We start from the raw sequence: 18,915 nt of genomic DNA, 5'->3' as shown, positions 1-18,915 counted from the left end.
TTGCGTAAAAGTTTCTTGTATACCGGTAGAAGAGTCAGCAACACAATTCTATAGTAAGGTTAGAAAAGAAACATCTAATAATGAATATGTATTGAGAAATCAATTTTGTAGCAGATAGTTTGAAATGAAATGAAAGGTACATTACTAAAGATTGTTCTACAAATTCCCATGATATTATCTCAAAGCCAATTTACTTTAATCTCTAGTTGTTTTACAGTTTACAGTTTAGTTCTTTCAATCTTTAGTAGATACACATGGTAAAATGAATATCTGCACGATATACATAATAACAATATGAAAGAAACAAATCAGTCTATGCGGTAAGATCCATCTTTTGAAACAACCTTCATTAGAGAGACAAACAATACGTATAATCGACAATATGTAATTATGTACGATATGTAATGGTCTAATGGATCTTTGCCAATTTTGTTTCGATAAACTGATTTTTTTTGTTATCTAAACACTTATAAACTTGTATCTCACTTGAGATTTTTGTGTATTTTGGTTATAAACTCTCTGTATCTTTATTCATATGTAATTTTCTTTACTAATGGATTTCTTTTCGCCAATAATCACATAAACACATTCGTGTTTATTTTGCATCATCGATATCGCGTCACGTAACTGTGTCCAACGTCCTCGGTAGCGAACGAGGTCAAACGTGTGCGATCTTTCATACGTAAGATACCCGGCGCTTCTAGCACGGCGTACTTTCGCATGAAGGCGGTGGTCGTCCATCGCTTAGAACGAAATCACACGGTTCAATTTCACGGGTCAGGGCGCGCCACGCACGTGAAATTCCCCGCCGCGCGATATATCGACTCACGGCATTCGAACAGCAAGATACTGGCTACGGAAAAATGCGCTGGAAAGGAATATCGATAATTGCTCGTGGGGAACCGATCGACGTTCACTCGACGGAATAGCCTCGGCCCCATTTGTTCCAACGGCGTGCTCCAGGTCCCGCTGTGTTTGGCCGGAAGCTAATAATCCACCGTGGAAGCCGGAATAATACCGGTCGATCGAAAAATGATGGAAGATTAATTAAAAATCTCGGTTTCGACGATCTCATCGTGGCTAGCCGATTTCGAATCGATCGTGCATCGCTCGAGATTTAATTGGGCGAGCTTATACGCCGCAAGCGAAAGTGGATGAATATGTCTATGGTTTTATATTGGGTGATCTGCTTCTGAATTTAGAGTTAGTTGAATTCCTAATGAAGGTGAATTAACGGTTTGAAAATCTCGAGTTTCGTTGTAATTGTATATTTAGATAATTTAAGACCGCTGCTTTTAATTTAAGAAAAGGTAATTTAAGATCCGCAGCTTTTCGTGTGGATTGAATATTTATTCAAAAGAAGGTATCTTTTTTAAAATTTTTGGAAGCTTGTTTTTCTTTTATTTTGGTTGTTAGCGGTATATTTTTTCGTCATCTGTTTTTTAATAGACATCAAACTACATTGCAAAAACAGCGGTCTTCCTTTATCACGAATCACTATATTTGAAAATATTTTGTCTGTCCGTTGGTTGACAAATGGATCTTCTATCATCGAGGTGGACAATGTACTTCCCTGTCAATTTCTCGTGTACAGAAAACAAAAACATGTGTATTTTTGAACAAATTTTTGTTTGACTTAAAAAAAAAAGCCGGGATACCGGTGATATTCAGTCCCGAAATGGTGAATTCGTACAAATGAATAGGAGAAAAATGAAAAAAGAAAGGTATAAAAAAATCCATTCGTACAGTGAATTAGATAGTTGCATCCATTCGTTCACTATTTTCATCATAAATTTCTTCAAATCGATTTAAATCATAATTGAAAAATCTCTGTTGTACCCGAAGCAATCCATTTTTTCATCACTATTAGGTTCTTAAACTCTGTTACGTGTAAATCATTTTCATGATATTTATTTCGCAAAAATACAGGTATGATTTTATACTTTATTTAGCAAATGAAATATGCTTTAAATTTTCTCGGAACTGTTCGTTTCTTCAAAACTTAATATAATCTTTTAGGCAGAAAAAATTCTTTGTCCCAAGCAATTGGAGTTTATTAAATTTTCTAATTGAAGAAAGAGTTGGCATAATACTAAAAAAAATAATAATACCGCGTTGATATAATATGTTGTCTTCCTAAAATTAATAACGATGATGATAACATAATATTTGTTTTGATATACGCAAGAAAAGCAGACATTTTATTACAAAATGGCAATTTAAAGTGTTAATATCAATGAAATCTTTATAGGAAAGAAAAAGAAAGAAATGAAATTTAATGGACATGAACTGGGATAGCATACAGGGCTAATTCTGTATACAGGGCGGTAAAATATAGGTGTGCGATATTCATAGGAGGAAAATCGTGTGGGTACTTTGTTTATTAGCAAACAAACAAGAAAAGCTTTTCTATTTCCTCATAAACAAGAAAATTGCAATTATGAAGAATTTAATAACTACCTCTGGAACCATTTGGAAAAGAAAATTGCTTGGGAAGGTTAAATAAATACCCTCGGAACCAGAAAACTAATCATCAACCGTACACTTCTAAGATCGTATGAAAGCGCGTAGCTCGGATGCGCGTCACGTATTTCGAGACACGCGATCGAGTGTCGCGGTGACAATTTGTTTGATTTATCGACGCGCTTGACACTTGGTGAACCACGGCGGCAACAGCAGCAGCACCGACTTGCAATCGATACCGGCGTTTCGAACTAAAGAGAATAATCGTGTAATCATTTCCACGAATCGAGTTATTCTATTCTTCGTATCTACATTCGGATGCAAGAAAATTTTTCTAGATAAAAACTCACGATTTTACCATTTTCAAGAATTTATAACGATTTCTTCGTCTTCACGGATTCTGTAAATCCACGGTCTCGAATCGAAAAATCCAGGAATCGTTATTCGAGTTCGTGAAATTCAAGATCACGTGAAAGATATTGGAAAGGCCTTCATCCTTCTGTATTGTATTTTCTTTTCTACTTCTTACTGCGGATTCTTTTTTTTTCTTACATCGATTCACGTCCACGTGTAGTTCAGCGAAATCGATTCCAGATCCCTTTTCCATCGTTTTATCTTGGTCCGATGTTTCAGTTCGCTGGAAGGCGCGATTCGAGAGCGTTACGATTCGATTTGGTCCGGGGGAAAAAAAAAAACACGACTGTTGCGTGGCTGACTATCGAGCCTCGTTTTTTCCTCGTCGATCGTGCTACACTATCGTGTAATTTATTTGTGATTTTAATGAAACACGAAAGTGGAAGGAGGGTGTGTTGTGGGGATTTGATAGGGAATAGCGTGATTCGTTCGTCTGGCTCGGTCGCTAGATCGCGCGAATTGTTCTCGGAAATTAACAGCAGACCCGATGTGAAATGTTCCTGGTAAAAATCGTATCGCGAACTACTATTCTCGATGATTTGTGCGTGATAACGCAGTGAATTATCCGGTTCCGTCTGATAGATTAATGGAGGAAGTATATGATGTTCAAAAGAATCTGCAATTTGCAATAATTTTATTTGAACATGAACAAGTTCTTTTTTACCAAGCCTATTAAAACTTCGTTTTATATTGTGATAATATTCGTCGAAATAAAATGTGTTATTTCACTATAAAAAAGAAACAACGTATCATGGATTAACGAATTCTTTGCTAAATAAGCTACACGTTTCGAATGAAACAAAAATATGTAAATTTATAAAGAAAAAATTTCTTAAAATCTTAGAAGCATCTTCATCTGGACGAGACTCGTGTATATAAGAAAATATTCCTCTCGAGACAGAGGATAATGGATAGTTAAGTGGAAAATTTATAATTTATCATTCTGATTAGTTCAATATAATTTACAACGAAATTTCTATATGAAATTTCAATGTAAGAAGATATTTCTCGCAAAATCACATAATAAAGGGACGAGAGAGGAATTTAACTCAATATAGAATTTCGAAGGATTAACGATAGAATCAATATTCTGACAAAATGAACGATCAATTCTGTTTATTTATTTCTGAAAGGCTTTACTGAAAAATTATTTCCAGCCGAATTGGATATACTGTCCCGCTTGTTTTGATAGATGTATTTATAAAACCATCTACTGATCATCCTGTGCGAAATTTAACCGATGCCTCCACATGCTCGAGTTTTTCCATTCACTGGTGACATATATTCCGACGTACACACTAACAGCTCTACCACCCTTCCATATATCCGATTATAAATTGAAACGAGAAGCATAGTGTGTATAAATTAAATCGTTCGTTTCGGCGGATTGTTATGACGGTGAAAGGGTCGATTTGCAAATAACGATCTAGGAGTGGCGTTACAGTGACTAACTAAATACTGTGTACCCGTTTATTTTACGCAAAAGAAACAAAAACAAAAACAGGAGAATTAATAAAGGTAGCGAAAGGGAGTGGGAGGAGAAAAAAATTGAATCAGCCATTCAACGCTGCACGCGAATAAATAAGCCCCCGATATTGCTTTTGTAGCTGAGAAAATCGATAAACTTGTGAATTATTCTAGGGAGAAAAAAAGCGGTCCGAATCATGGCGCGAATCCGATGTTGGATAAAAAAAAATTAAAAAGAAGAAATAAAAACGATTCAGGGTATTTTATAAAACGACCGATGATTTCTAAAATTTATTCTCGTAACAAATGACCGAGGTTTGCCGACTAAATTGTATACGAGCACATAGTTGTGTATGTGTGTTTTTCTTTCTTTCTTTTTTTTTTTTTTTTATTTGTAGGTAAACTGCAATCACGGTCGAGCAATTTTGTTTTTTCGCTATTAAAAACGAATGTGTAATTTGTTTTATTGTTCGTTCAATATTTTCTTCTTTTTAAAATTTATTTTCTCTGTGGGAGGTGGTCAATTTTTGTGGGCCTATCCTAAGTCTATTTGTGTATTTAGTTGGTGGCGATCTTGAGATTCGATTAAAATATTGACAGTAATTTCTTTCGGTGAAAGGATGACCTCACTTTCTCTGTTCTCCGATGTTTGATCTAATTTCGACGAACGCGCAGTTTAGCACGTCATTAGCATAATTAACAGCCGAGTAATTTCTACTTAACACTCGTTTTGCCGGAATTCCTGTCGAGAGTCGGACTTTCATTCCGTTGTCAAACATTGTCCGAACGAGAGTTAATTACCTCCTTTGTTGCAGGTTATATCGCTTTCAAGTAGATTCGTTAGTTACCACATAGAGGGAAATACTAGTTAATTTTAATTAATCGCAGGTGATTCAAAAATTTATCTCTTAATAAATCACCATTTCTATATCACCAATTCTATATCCTAAACTTTCTTATTGTAAATAATTACAGTATTTTTAGATAATTGTGTAATTTCAAAGAGTGCAACGTATCTTCGATTTTTTGATTTGATCCGTAGAGTAAATTTTTGATGAATTAATTAGAGAATTACAGAATGGGAAATCTAATAATAAGAAATGATTCAGAAAAATCTTTATGAACGAAAAATTAAATTCTATTATTTATAAGATTTTTATTACAACATCGAATATATGGATTCTTCATAGTCTACGTAGTTCCGATGGGAATAATAATCATAAAGGTTTCAAGTATCTGTATACATGTCGAACCGAACAAAAGTTTACATTTTAGTAAAATTTACATTTTAAGTAAATATCTTGTCTACAATTTAGAAATCACGTACATATTTGCAGCGAGATCGTTGCATGTCAATCAGCATACACGCGTCGAAGTTCAATCTGAAGGTCAATTTGGAAAATAGGTATCTCGAGCACACTGTAAATCCCATTGCAATGCAAACTAAATCACCGTTGCCAGATGCTCAACTGCAATTCTATACGCGCATAAATCCTACGGCCGTAGCTGATATAGTTTGGCTTTATACACGGTGCCGGATATATCGTTCTTCCTTCGCAATTGCGAGTCTGCGAGAGATTCTCTCGTCGCGTCAGAATTCCTATCGCGATAACAGCTGATTGATTCGAAACGGGGCGCAATATCTCCGAATTGAAAAATCCGGTTATAGAAAACGGATCTCTGTACATCCGGCTCATTCGACGCCTATAAAACTGAAATTTCTAACAGATCCGATGATATGCCGTGTCAATTATGTTTCAGAAGCATTTTCAAATTTGAATTAATCCTCTTTGCTGCGATTTTCGATGAGACACGTCTCAACTTGTCGGACATTTTCGGACTATATTAAGGGGACGGTCATTTTAATATTTCCGAAAGAAATGACGCGAATGAATAATATTAACAACATTAACAATTAACAATATTAAGACTTTATTTAATTTGTATTTTCCTAGCATCGATTATTATTTTCAAACAAGGTTTCCTTTCGTATTACAATAATGTATTAATTAGAATTAGAATAATTAGACAATAATTGGAATTAGAAATTAGAAATTATTATTAATTAGAAATTAGAAGAATTGGAGTTGGAGTTAAAGTGTAGAATTATATACAGATTTTTAAAAAGAAATTTGGTTTACTGATTCTATTGAGAATACATAATATGCAGCAATGGTATAACCAATATTATACTAACCACGGTCAAATATGTAATCATGCGTCGTTGATGAGAGAAACTATCACACATACAATAGTAGGTGAGTGTGTAAAAATCGATAGGTTCGTTAAAACGATTAATTCCATTCGTTCCTAGCCGAAGCTGCTAGCAGACCACGGGCTACTTGGAATTTTAGCTGTTTCGCGAGCAACCAATTTCTCTAACGACTGAAATTCCGTAATTTTTCACCCTCTTCCTCCCTTTGAAACTCGTGGAAACTTTTGTGCGCGTCCGCCTCAAAGGTTTCTCAAAAATTACCATAAATTCGTCGACGTTGAAAGAACCTTCACCTGTATTCTCTGATTGAATCCTAATTTCCCTCGGAGATTAACCCAAAGCGGTCTTTGTACTATGAATACAAGCACCATTCCACTGGCGTTTGTTCTAGAGGTAGTCTAATCAAAATATTTCGCCGTAAGGTTATCGAAGAATTAATTGCAGCAACTGAATTGGATACATTTGATAATAGGCTGGTTAACATCACAAGGTCCGTTTTATTTTATCTTGAGCATGTATGTAACTAGATATCCTCGTTGAATTTGTTTGAAAAGATAGTGAAGATCAGAGGTGTTCAAGCCTTACGACGCTGCTAGAATATTTTCTTTTTATTTCTTATGTGTCGATTTCTTCTCCCCCTTTTTTTTATGAGAATTCTAAATCAGAAATGGAGGAAAGTTATATGCTAGATTAATATCTAATGATCATAGACAGTCAATTATATTTTCTTGCATTTTCCTCTTTTTACGCATATCTTTGTATTTTATGGTCTACGTTTTTACGATTTCTCATGTAGAATCTATTCAAAGGTGCAAAGAAATAAAATTCCTTTTATGCTTGTTTGCATTTATTACCGTTCCTCCATAATGCACTGGAATATGTACCTTTTACCTATTTTTTTTTTTTTTTTTTTTTTTTTTATAGTGAGTTTACTCTTAAGTATACTCATCTCTAGATTAACTCTATCTTTACGTCTATAACATAGATCTATGGATCTCTTTCTACATTCTATTTTCTATATAATATACGACAGATAAAACACGTGAGAATCTTCGCTCGTAGGTAGCATTGACTAATCGTGAGTTAGCTAAGCTCGTGCAAAGGATAACGGCCTAATTGAAAAACAGAGGTCGAAGGATAATTTCTTTTTTCGATCTCTAAAGCCAGCCTTCCCCTAATCGTACGATGCCCCTACACGTTTCTCGGACTCTTTGCTAACCGTGGACCGGCTGTCGAGGAAGTATTTGCAGGCGACTGTACAGAAACCCAATTTAGTCTGCGGTCGACTAATCCTATCCTACTACATACCATCAGTCGATAGCTCGGGCTTGAACCTTCTCTCTCTCCCCCTGTTTCATCTCTTCTTCTTCGTCCACCTTTCGTTGCCTCTGTTACTCTACGTTCTTGTGCAGCCTGTTTCCACGATTCCGTCGAAATCGTTCGATGCTTAAGAGGGCATCGTTTTTCAGACAGACAGGATCTTTCTTTCATGTGTGTACGGTTTAGCGATGTTTATTAGATGCCAGATTTCTGATATTCTTTTCGTTTCGTGAACACTCCAATCTACTTCTTCAGCACAGATCTGAAACTGTTGCAATCCTGAAGAAGTGGCCCAGAATGTTAAGTCAGATAGAATAATCATGGCAAAGTTGTAAAAGAGGAGTTCGTAGTTTGTCATTTGTAACTCGATAATTTACTAATACTGTTAATTGGTAAATTATAGTACAAGAGGACTCGATTAAAACACACGCGTAAACACCTAGAGCAGGTGGTGTAAAAACGAAGTACAAAGATGGTGTGTATAAGTATGGCATAAGGATTAGTATAAAGATGGGAAAATGTAACATCACGGCTAGTATAATCCGATATAGCATTGGTTACATGGTCGGTTCAGACACGTTGACGCGACATAGTTCGCGGAACGTTCACGAATAGTTTGGCCAACAATTTTGCTCAGTATTTTACGTCGTTCTACGAGAATCGCCATGTAGTACGTGCTATCCGGTCCGCATTGCGTGCTTTCTCGTGGCTTTCTCTTGTCGGCCGATTGGAAAAAGAAAAGAAAGAACGACACAGGTTAAAAGGTTTCGTGCGACCAGCGAAATTTAATGACGCCGAACAACGAACTTAGAGAATTTATGCGTTTATACATTGAATAAAACCCGAATGTTCTCATTGCTGCGCCAAAAATGTACAACCGTGTCAGGTTTCACTCTGTTCCGTTTGATTTATGGATATTCTTTGCAAGTTTCTTGAAATATGATCGCTTAAATCATGTTGGAAGGAGAATTTTCTAAATTCTTCTTTTTTGAAATTTATAGGGGCTTGTTCGTATGTCATTTATTTTTGTTCCGACATAATTGCTTGATATTCAATCGTGGGATGATTATCGAAGAGTGAAAGAGCTTTAGGCAAGTCTCTTCATTTTTGATATTCTATATTCTAGAATCGTTATATTTAACTTTTAATTTAACTTTAACTACTTGAGGACCACACTATGGAAACAGAAAAAAGGAACACATTAGTAAAATTCAATTTCTAAAAATTCCATAGATCTAACAGGAATATCAATTCATCCAATTATATAAGACTTTCCGTTCAAATTACGTATGTATAATTCGTATCCGATACGATTTCACATTTCTATGAATCGAAAGAATCAAATTTTCTATCGATAACAGTATCCAAATGAAACTTTAGAAACTCCAAACTTTAGAAACGAAGGGTGATACTCTCGATAGGATTCGATGTTTATACAAGTGCGATGCCAAAAGCGTATAATAAACAGAAATTAATCCGGGCCCTGTTGTTAATGAAAACAACGATGCGAAGTGATACAAGTGACCGCGTAATTAACATGGCCGCTAGCGAATTCCTTAGTGACAGCAGATTTCTACGTCCAATGTTGCTTTCGAGTGACTACTCGTATAGCGTACACGTGCAAACGGGTTGTGAAACCATTGCAAATCGATTAACTTATCACAGACGTCCCAGTCCCTTAACCAATTGCCTTCAATTATTCAGCCGGTCAAACTGTAACTAACTAACTCGTCAACGCAACGGTTCACGCGTTATGCACTTCGCATCGACCGGATTCGCGTAATCGATGAAGCTGATTAGCCGGATGGTTAATAGTTAATCGAATAAATCGATCAAGTAATATTGTGGACCAACCGATTTGTCCTCATAACCTGTGGTTGGTTCCTAGTCTGTAATTGGTTGATCGTGTTAGCCAGAATCAATTGATCGGTCCATTCGTACGGCCCAATTGATGTTTATTGATCATTCTATCTGAGTAACTCTTCTTGATTTGTTTCAATCATCGGCTTTCTGTTTCGAGCATGAAAAGGTTGATGGATTGAGAGAATTTTAATTTACACTGTTGGCTGTAAGTATTAGGATTCCTATTCGTTTTATTTATTGGAAAACTCTAACAACTTCTATTTTATTTAATGCCTTGTACTACAAGCCACATATCATGCGAATAACGAAATATATAATAAAAAGATAAAATAAATAGACGAAAGTAAGAACAGTGGAAAGCGTATAATTTTTATTGAATGTGAGCAGGTGTCTCAATATTTCTGGTCGAAGCTGTGTGTTTTTGAAGTTATTTTTGAGTTGATAGTTTCTTTTTTAATCTTAAAAAAGTTCTCAGATTTAAAGAGAAACTTAAGAATGGTTTTTAATAGATGTTTATTGATCCATTTGGATAACTTTTTTTGATTTGTTTTAATCAAAGTTTTCTTTAAAGCATTAAAAGCTTGTTCATTAGAACGTAAGAGAGTTTTGGAAATACACGTCAGAAGACCATAGCAGGATTAAATAATTTTATGGAATATTCAATGCAAACGGAAAAACGAAATTTTGTTTTATTTATCTCAGCTGTTTAATCGAGTTAATGTGAAAATTGATTATATTATACTCGGCTCCAGTTGCAATTCAAGCTTTTTATTTACCTGGAGCAAACTGTTTCTCCACAAATACATTAAGAATTAACTATATTAAGCTAATAAAAGAGGTTTCTAAATTAAAATTGTTCCCAGAATAATTGCAACGGTGTAAAACAAATCTCAACTTGGGTATAAGCTGGGGAACAGAAGTCTTAAAAAACATGAGGCTAGGAGGTTGATATTAAAAATGCAAAGCATCGACTCAAGAAATTTGTTTTTCTTTACACCTGGGTATCTGCTGGCCGAGATAGAGCTCCAATTTATTGCGTTGCGAGATAGTAGGTCTCCAGAGCGTGTAACAGAGTGCAGATTTGTTTTCGTGTTCTGTGCTTCTCAGAATCGCATGGTTTTATGATTCGTTTCCGCACATAGTCTGTATTTCATAGAATACTTTCAAGCCTTGTTAAAATACAATTTTGCTCTTCCATTCAGGATATTACCAATTTAATTCTTTTCCTTACATTCGTAATTACGAAGTATAAGTATATACAAATTTTTATCAATCCCACCTACAATTACGCAAAATTTTTATTTAACGTACATTTGTTCACGTCGGATCACTTCAGATTAAAACTATTTGTTACATTGCAATCTTATATTATTGTAGGGATGATGGAGCGGATGACTATTACGGGACTATCATTTTATTGCTATGTGAAAAGAGTCTCTTGTCTTTACGCTGGCACTCGTTGCAACCGTACACACACACACACACACACACACACACACACATCCATGTACATCCTTTTTAGTCTAAGCCAAAAAAAGATTTAACAGATGGGTTCTCATTACCGATAGCCCTGTTCCCTTAAACTATCTACAATGTAAAACTTACCCTAACTTATACACCGACACTACGTTATGATACATTAAAACTACTATGATCCCTATTTCATAGAATAGCTTCAATCATTGTTAAAATATAAATTTCTTCTTCCATTAAAAAATTTGTAACATAATTACAATTTATACGAAGTTACACCATAAAGGTATTTGTACCCTTCGTAACTTTTACTCCTCGTATTCCAATCTCGCTATCTCATAAAATTACACAGTTAAGTAACTTCGTGGAATGAACGATGCGAAACCTAATGCATTTACATCGTCTGCAGAGCAGGGCCAAAAGTTGTGACGTTCAATCGTCGTGAATCATTTCATAGCATTGTAGTTGCTCCATCTCCAAGTCAAATAACCATACGCGTTTCCCGCTTCGCGGAGGGAGCTGGAGAATCGTATTGCCGGTCTCGTGACACGCGTAACTGTTTCTACCGCTAGAAGCCACGCGGCTTAGGTTCCCCTAGCCGAGGATCCATTTTTCAGAATGCCGGGGACGCATAAAGTTCGCTTCGAGATCTGCAAGTCGTCCTTCTTCTCCCTCGCCGCTGGAGTAACTCGACCGAGTTTCCTTTATTTTTTCCCTTTCCTCGTGTCGGTGGTTCTCTCGTTTCCAACTTTCGACACAATGCCCTTTGAATTCTCGGCAGTCACCACGCAGAAGGCGGCAGTGTAATCTAAAGTTCGAAGTCTCGATTAACGAGAAGTCGAGGGAGAGGGAGAAAGGAAAAGGAGACAGAACGAAGGAGGGCGAAAGATCGAGTAACAATAAGAGAGAGAACGATAGGAAGGATTTGGAAGGATCGCGGAGACGAAATAATATTTCCAGCCTTCGCTGACTCGAAGAATTCAGCGAGGAATAACCGATTTCAAAGTTGTATGCACCCCTTTCAGAAATATTCTCTTCGATTCTCCTGTAACCATTCTCGCGTCGAACGAAGCGAAGCCATTAGCTGCTATCGTCCCTATTTACACATCATAAAAAGAAATTTATGTGTATAGATTTCGTACCATCGATGGCCATGTTCAAATCAGGTCTTTTCTCTATCAATATAATATATAGTGACTTGCGAAAGAAAATTTTATTGTATGTATTATGTAAAAATATTTTTAAATTTCTTCAGCACTGTAATCAGACATTACACGTAACAAGGGCTAACAATGATTATATTTCTGAAATTCGAAACCAATCTGGAAGTATTTATAGAAATTACGACATATCTACTGCAAGAGGAAGAACAGCTAAGGATGCAACGAAAAATAAGTAGAATGGTCTCTTACTGGCCAGGCGCCAAAGCTGTCAGTTGGTAGAGGCAATTAAAAGAGTGTAGAACGAAATAAGTAGAACAATCACTTGCGGGTCAGACACAAAATCAATTCCTGGCGCCAGACAGTCAAACGTTTTTCTATACTGATTCCGTAGATAATCCAAAACATACGACAATCTTAGTACAAATATCACACGAGAAATATAATAATAATACAATCATATATCGTTTACATTTTTATGTACACTTCCATAATTCATTGTATTCTAATTTATCGTACTCGCATGTCGAACAGGCTGTAACAGAGCCACTGTCTCACCCGCGTTTCGCGGATTTTGAACTCGATGATACAACCGTTATCGTCGTTATTATCGTTGTTATTATCTTTTCTAAGCAGAGCACCGTCGCCGAGATCCTTTCCTGGTGGATTCTCGAGAATCTGGGAGGAATTTATCGGGGCCAAAATACCGAACGGAGAAACGGGGCCGGGTTGGCGAGAAAAAGGAGAAGTACGAAATAACGGTACGCGACCTTATTTCGACGAGGTATTTGCATGAGCTCGTAGGTATTTCTGCCATGGAGAAACGAAGCCGTAGCCGGAAGTCCAGAGGAAGGGTGGAAAAAGATTGCGTTCCACGTACGGTCACACCGTGGTGTGTATAACCTATCCCCACCACGACTAACGCACGTTGAGTATGGTATAGTGCAGGCTACTAGGAATTATCTTTCAACGTCGCGATACCGTTATGTACGATATCGTATAGGCTAACTCTTCAAAGTTGCCGCTTTTAAATTACTGGTTTCGCGAGAGGATAAGGTCACCCTCTTCCGGCTAGATTCTCTGTAACGGTGGTTCTCTGTGCTCGGTTTTATTGCTGCTCGTGGAATTGGCGGAAACGAGGGAATTGCGTTGGGCTAGAGGGTGGTTCATGGTTCAGTCTGGTTGCGTGGCACGAACAGAGTTGAGGCGATTGTAACAGGAACATCGAAGGAATCGACTTCGATTTCGTATTTCTGGAATTTCTTGCTGCTAGATCGTAGGGTGCTTTCACGATTTTTGTTATTGTACACTTGTACAGTTGCGTTATGTCAGGTCGTCTTATACGTTTGGTTGGTTCTTATTAAAAGTTTGATGCGAAATTGTAGAAAAGCGTTGTGAATTTAATCGTCGATATGTTCTACTTCATATCGATATAATAATTCAAAGATATATTAAAAAATCGTATTTTTCTAGAAACCAGATATTTTTCGAAAGATTTACATCTCGTGTTTAAAAGTTGCGATTTGGTTATTTAGTGTTAATATCCTAACTATAATAAATAAAAACAAATATCGTTGACGTGGCGTCATTGAAATCAAAAAGAAGGAGCTGGAGGAAAGTGAAATATCTGATAAATCACCGAGGATACATCAAAGATCGCAAAGAGTCAAGTAGTAGAGTTTCAAAAAATTTGAAAAGTCTCGCGCGTAGATACGACGTGCACCGTATTTTCTACGTTGTACAAGTAGCAGTACGCTAGAGAAACGAAAAGCTCACAGCCGGTCCAAGAAATTAGAGGAAGATTTATTTGACGTGTCGGGCGGGGAACGTTCGCGAGAAATCTCCGTGTCCACCGACCCAATTCTTGATCCATAAACACACGAAGTCGACCGGAAACGCATTCCTAACGTGTGTTTCGAGAGTTGCAGCAGAAGGTCGACTCGTAAATTTCCGGTTTATTCGATTGACCACCACTACGAGGTTCGCCCATAATCCTGCCGGGCGTTTGGTTTCATTGCTAGTGCGATAATAATTATCCGGGAGTCGAAAACGCAGCCAACAACCGAATCAGAAACGTAGTTTCATCCGTTGGAAACTACGCGCGATACGAGATTGCCTGCATTCTGGGCCGCGATCGCCGCGAAATACTGTGTTGCGCGCAAGGCGGGACAAGGTCCTGGTAGAAATTATCCGGCATTTCGAAACCCTTGGATTACCCTTATCGCGCGACCCAAATTCAAGCCTCACCATTCCCGAGCGGATTACCAGACCTCCCGCGCGTGCTAACATTCCGGAGAAATCCTAACCTGAAACATCCTGTGGGGGTTATGGATACACACACACACATACACACATTCATACGGCAACGATACACGGGCGCATCTTCCTACAGATAGATAGGGGCTATATGTTGCGCGAATTGAAAATCGTGTGTGTACGTGTAGGGTTGTCTGTGTGCAAAGAGGAAACAGAAGGGAGTACACGCGAACGGGTTGCAACGCAGGAGCTCGCGTTCAGTCCGATGAGAGAAATGGCTTCTGTGTACGTGCATGAGTCTACATAGGGTGACTGAAAATTCGACAGCGTGTGGATGAAGTTGATGCTTGGTATAAGTGACGTGATTTTAAATGGGAAACGCTTTATTGATTTCTTTGAAGGGCTGCAGAAAATAGGTATCTAGGGTGTAGTTACTTTCGGCTGAAGTTTTAAATTTGATTATTGTTAAATTTGATTTATTTGTAAGAGTGATAGGTAATGTAGGATAATGGAAATATCGAAGATATATTGAAAGTAGAACGTTGATTGATCCTTTCAGGAGCAGCGTTAATCACCTCTACGAATTGAAAGATACACTGTGATAATTATTACATTACTGGTATTAACTTTTATGAATGCAATGATAGGATTGATAAAAGAAAGCTGAGTTTATAAGATATATTATAATATTATCACAGTAATATTTTGAATTTAAATATATGACAAATTCAGCGTATAATATATGTAATGTAGCTCAGAAGAATATTCGCAGCAATTTAATTGCAAAAAACCAGTTTTTACTTTTATCTTCATGTTTGAAACATTCACAACCATACATAATTAGATAATCAATATAATCGCAAAAATAAATATATTTTTTTCCATTTCGAGCGTCTATAAAATAACGAGATGATTAAAATTCGGACACTCTGTACATGGGGATGAAACAGGGTGGTATAAGTGAGAACGTACACAGAGGCAGGGATTGAACGCGCAAACGCGGCAGACGGAACCACTCGTACGCACTCGTAAGCGCACACCAGCGGAGGGGAAACGGAAATAGAGGCATATGCAAACGTATGCCGTCAACGAGGGTATTGTCGCCGGTCCTGTTGGCATTATTGGATTAAATACACTCGAGTATCCGATCGTTGAGACAAACGACCGGCCACAACGAAACCGCGCTTGTCATTCGTAATTGGCTCGATGAGCAGGGATCATTTCCGGTTGGCTTGTTGTAATTCGGTTCAGCCAATTGATTGACTTTTATCCGTCGACGTGTTTGAGATTATCATTGAATTTTTAAAGACAGATATTAAAATTTTATTAATATCGCGAATGGGAAGTATTACATTTATTTATATATTATATATTATATATATTAAATTAATGGTTTTAGTGGAATAATTAAATAATGGGTCAAACGTAGAAGATGTTTCTTCGAGACTTTTTCACAGATATAAATAAAGAATATATAATAGATATTCCTGCGTCAGGAAGAATTTACGAGTGTATATAGAAAAATTGATAGTATAGAGGAATAGTTTCTAGTGGAATAAGTAAATAATTAGTCAGATATAGAAGATATTTCTTTGAAATTTTTTTATACGAAGATACATAGAAAGCATCCAATATTTTTTCCTTCTCTGGTAAGGAATATTTATGAATATTCTGTATTCTGTATAAAAATGATAGAGAAATTCAATGTTCTGGTAGTATAAATAGATAATTAATCTGATATCGAATTTACTTTTGGATATTTTATATGTATACGTAAAAATAAGTTATTTCATATTTCTTCTTTCAAATATCGTGAATTGTGTTCAGGTAGATTAGTAAATACTGACATCGTTGTTGATGTTGTTGTTGTCGTCGTTACTATTATTGTTGTTGTTGTTGTTGTTGTTGTTGCCGTTATTAGCTAAGAGGATTGAATTACGTACAGTCTTAGTTACAACTGTACCTGCACTACGTATCTGGAATGTCATGGTTGAAATGGTAAAGGACTTAGTGGCGTGTGATTAAGATTTACGTATTAATTAAAGTGATTATGTTTAATCCCTTACAGTGATACAACTATGATGATCGATTTCTTTTATAAATTATCGATTGGTCGTTCCGAGTAACGACAGAATATTTGATAGAAAATTGCAAGGTAATTGGAAATTACTCGCCCGATTAATGCGTATGTGAATTTCATATTAGACCGTATATATGCATCTACGTATGCGATTAAGTAGTATATGCAGGCATGCGTCAGACATACAGATTCGCGTACTAAGCTCAATTCATGCATCAGGTTTACATACAGTTGACAGTAAGTTCACCATACGATGAACATGCGATGAATATTATCTGTGTTACGTGTTGAAATATCATTAGTACCGTAATTTCGATGTTTCTTATTAAATTTTTTGGAAACAGACAGAAATATATAGCATTTTGTCTTCGTTTCTCGTTTTATATTTTCGAATAATTTCTATCAAATGGCTGTATATTATTAGTTGCAAAGATAAATTTGATACCTTTATATTTAATCATTTTTTATTTAAATTCGAATATTCTCAAATTTCAACAACCTAAAAGAAAAAGATTTCAAGTTTTCCTCCCTAATATCTTCACAAAAGAAGATCATTCTTTCTCGTCCAAATCTCAACAATCCACCACGATACGTAGTCCATTTCTTCTCAGCATCTTCCCAACGTTTCCATCCGATACTCAAATTCTATTATTTTTCACCAATCCCTTATTCTCAAATTACGATAATTCAAAGCGTAAACGTTATCTATTTGTTCTTACAAATTCCTCAGTATTTCTAAACATATAGGATGTTAATTTCTCTTCGGCACTTTCGCGATACTTTCATCGGTTCAATTCCCAAATTCCAATTGAGTTCTAAATAAAGTACGCGGTACATGCTGGGACCTGCCGCGTATTATAATATTTTGCAAGATTTCCACACGACAAGCGAACGTGCACCGCTGTAAGGATTTGCTCGCGTTGCACAGCCGCCAATGTGCAAATATACATGTACGCTCGGGAGCGCCGGTCGCGTTTGTACATAAACACGCGTTGAATACGTAAACTCATGCCAAACAGCTGTGCGTGTCTCAAGCGTAGTGGCGAGCTCTCGCGAGCGCGCGTTTCCCCAGAAATGGATGCATATGCGTGCAAACGAGGGAATTGCCCGTTGGTCCAATTGGCATTATTGGATTAAATACACTCTCTAATGCAGACGGACGTCTAAATGGATCTGCGATTGTTGTCTGTGGTCACGCGATCCACACGTTCGATAGCATTCGAAACGTACATCCTTCTCGATACGAGAAACTTCACTTTCTTTTTCTTTTGATTTCTTTTTTGTTAGTTTTTTACCTCTTGTCTTTTCTTCCGAATCCTCGACAGCTCGGTCTTCCAACTGAAATTGCTTGCACATCCTAAGTGCCGTTCCTCCGGTTCTCCACGTAGTTTCTAGGTTTCTAGGCAATTTGTTTGGAAAGTTTAGTTATTAGAGTTGTCGAGTTGGATAGATTGATTTTATTTTATTTTCTCGCACGATTTAAAATGTATTGGATAATATGCTTAATACGTGTTGATACATGTTGGTTTATCCTTTTGTAGCCATCGAATTTTCACACTCTAATCTCACTTTCAACACTCAAACGTTCACCCTAATCACAGCGTTAACCTTAAGGTTATTTCTCAAATTTTCTTAAAAACTATGATCTTCTGAAAACACACAAGAAACGAAAGATCCTCGTTCACACCTTAGAAGTATTTTAAACATATTTACGCGACAGGGGTAAGAAGTCTAAGCCAATGCATTCTCTACTTTTCAACATCTTTCTCAATATCTCTTCAAAATAACCGAACACCATATTTCATCACTCGCCATTCAATGAAATCACATGGCGAAAGAATAACCTGTACAGAACACAATAAACCATAGCGAACGCTTGATCACCACACAGCTACTACCCGTCGTCAATCCCTTGGCTCTTAACGGGCGGAATATCAGGTGAAAAATCTGCCACGAAAAAATTGTTATTCGAGCCGTTTCCACCGTTCTCGTGTTTTCCCCTTACCCTTTCATGTAGACTGGAAAGCAGTGTCAGTCTCTGGTAAAATTCTGGCGGAAGCCAGGCTTTCTACAATGGTGTTTCGTAACGGGACGCTACATCATTGCAGTATATAGAAAAACATAACGCACCGTATGAATAGTCACGGTTCGTGAGAGCATTGTTAAACACCGATGAAACGCGACTCGAATCGAGAACGCGGTTC

The 18,915-nt window shown here is 36.8% G+C and overlaps 1 protein-coding gene across 1 annotated transcript in view; it reads left to right on the top strand.

Annotated features, from left to right (window-relative positions):
• Positions 1 to 18,915, top strand: part of CARPA (Carbonic anhydrase-related protein A) — a 234,741-nt gene that overhangs the window by 71,093 nt on the left and 144,733 nt on the right. The window lies entirely within an intron of this gene.

Source organism: Bombus flavifrons, chromosome 3, assembly GCF_040668555.2.
Source record: "Bombus flavifrons isolate JBK064 chromosome 3, iyBomFlav1_principal, whole genome shotgun sequence".
Taxonomy (NCBI): Eukaryota; Metazoa; Arthropoda; class Insecta; order Hymenoptera; family Apidae; genus Bombus; species Bombus flavifrons.
Note: the sequence above shows the minus strand (reverse complement) of the source record. Positions and strands in the feature narration are given on the sequence as shown.